Below are 2,700 nucleotides of genomic sequence, written 5' to 3'. Positions count from 1 at the left end.
CCCAGCATGCAGCAAGGGACCACTGCCAAGATGTGGATGTGAAGGGGGAGACACTCGGAGTACAGGCGATGAGGTTGGACAGCCGCAGATGAGCTTGAGGGCTCAGCGGCATTGGGTCATAGGCAAGGAGGGTGGGAACATAGTGAGATTAGTTCTGCCATTTGGGGGTCCTACCAGGCCTGCTTGGGGAGAGGGCAAGAATGGAAGCTGGGACTGTCAGGAAACCAGAGGATGGCAGCTGACTCTGGGATGCAGAGAGATTATGAGCCAGGGGCCTGGTGGAAGAGGGGCCTGGACAGAATTAGGTGAGGACTGGTGTGGGAGGGAGGTGGAACAGGAGGGTGGACAAGGTGCAGTTTTGGGGATGGCGAGCTGGTGGGTCTAGAGCAGGAGTCCAGGTTTGGTCATCAAGGTGCCCATGCAACATCTAGGTGGAGGCTGAAAGGAAAGACCACGGACTGGGGCTCTGGTTCCTGCCACGTTGCAGACCAGTGAGGTGGGCCGTCCCACTGCAGGTATCCAGAAATGCTGTATAAAGTATATACAAAAATAGTTCTGAAGTACTGAGTTGATAAGAGAAGGCAGATTCTCCAGTACCAGAAATAAGAAAACTAAAACCCCAAACTGAGAGCTTAACAGGGTCCATTTTTTTTTTTGGGGGGTGCAGGCACCACCCAGTGCTTTAAACAATTACCCACCTTCAGGTTTGCCTAAGAAGTAGGTGTATCTGCTCACTGGGCTGGGCTTATTTGGGCAAAGCTCATCTGGAAGTGGGTTCAGCTGAGCTAGATGGGGCTGCCGCAGCTGCTGGCTGGCACCCCACTCCGGTCTCTCATCCTCCAGAGGCCAGGCCGATGTTATTACCTTTCTGGGCAGCAGAGTGAAAGTGGTAGGGTGCTTCTGAGGCCTGGTTGGGAAGTCACATGTCTCACTAACACTTTGTCCACAGGGCCAGGTCCCATCAAAAGGGAGGGCCTATTGACTACATTTCATAGTGGGAGTAGCTGTAGAGACACATCTCAAAGGGCAGGTGCAGGGATAGTGAGAAGGTGGCCCAGGGTGTGAGGCATGGGGTTGTGGGGACAGGGAATGTGGGGGCCTAGGGCTAGGTGAGGCTTGGATCTCCAACCAGCAATGAGATGGAGCCAGAGTCAGCCCTACAGCTTTGCCTTTGGTGACAGGACTAGAAAAGCGGACATCCATGTGAGGTTGGTTCTGAGGGTCTCCTGGTCATACAGCAAAATAAAACCCACCTGTAAGGGAGGAGTCCTCCTGCCTACCACTGAAGAGGAGCTCACAATATAAAGTTATAAAACATGAAGAAGGCAGTTTCCCAGCCCCAATCACCCAAACAATAGGGTTAATAGCATGGAGGTGATAGAGACTCCAGTAAACATGAGTTTAAACCAACCCAAGAGATGGGATGGAAACTAGAGGGCAAAGCCCCAAGTCCTCTAAACCAGAAACACATGGAACTGCCAGGAATGAAAAACATAGTCATTTAATTAAAAAACGAAACAAAAGCCACCCCAGTGAAAGGGCTAAACAGTTAAAGGGGCAGTTGGTGATCAGGAAGGTGGATTTGAGGACCTGGCCCAGTGCTCAGCACAGGGAGGCAAAGGGGGAATTGTGAGAGGTTTCGAGATGAAGAGGAGGAAGTGAAGAAGGTTCTTGTACATCTGCTGGGACTCCAGGAGAGGGAACAGAGAGAAAGGAGCTGTTTCAGCTCACAGGCAAGAATTTTCCTGAGTTGAATATTCAGGTTCAGTAAGCCTAAATCTCAAATGGATTAGATAAATGGTACTAAATACACCTTCATGTGTCAGAGTAAAACTGCAGAACAGCAAACTCTCAGGGGCCCAGGGAAAGGCTCTGACCCAACAGGGCCACCATCTGCACTGGCCGAAGACTCGAGGCCCTGAGGATGGACAAGATCTTTCAAGGACCAAAGAGAGCAAACTCAGTGTAGAGTTCTGGGCTTTGCTGTCAGTGAGATAGAAGACAGTTTTAGATGAAGACAAAAAAGTAACCGCCTCCAAATCCTTGCTGAAGTACTGGGAAATGTACTCCAAAAGGAAAATCAAAGTCAGAGGAAGGAGTGGGAGGCAAGAAGCGATGGTGGGCAAAAAAGTCGGTGAGCGTGTGGGCAGGTCGTAATAGCAGTTACTGCTTAAAACGCTGAGAATCAGTGATTTGGGCAAGAGGGCCTCAAAACTGAGGTGAATGGGGTCAGTGGTACCTGAAAAGGGTCAGAGCTGGTTCTGAGATCTGTGTTTGGCATCAGATTTATGATGGAGGCTGCCTTCAGACTGTGAGTTAAATGTGTGAATTAATACAGGGCAAATGCTAGAATAATACACTTAGAATGAATAACTTCCCAAGTCGGAGAGGGGGGAAAAAGAGAATAAGGAAGATACAGTCAATCTGATCAAAGCAGGAAAGGCAAAAAGTAAAGCTATAGAAATAACTGCAGATTTATCAGTAATCACAATCAATACAAATGGAACACACCCACCTGGTCAAAGATAGAGGTGTACTTAAATATCCAGCTGTGTGTTGTTGACAAGCAATGTCCACGAGGCAGCTCCTGCAGAATGGTTGAAAGGAAAGAGAAGATTACAGGCGCTTACCAAAAGCAAGGAGCGAATCTGCGCATGTTGTAGTCCAGTGGCTGGGGCGGTGGTAAGGCCCAGACCAGGC

The sequence above is a fragment of the Tupaia chinensis genome, unplaced genomic scaffold (genome assembly GCF_000334495.1).
Source record: "Tupaia chinensis unplaced genomic scaffold, TupChi_1.0 Scaffold000360_1, whole genome shotgun sequence".
Lineage (NCBI taxonomy): Eukaryota > Metazoa > Chordata > Mammalia > Scandentia > Tupaiidae > Tupaia > Tupaia belangeri.
The sequence above is the reverse complement of the archived record's forward strand: the minus strand, read 5'-3'. Positions refer to the sequence as shown.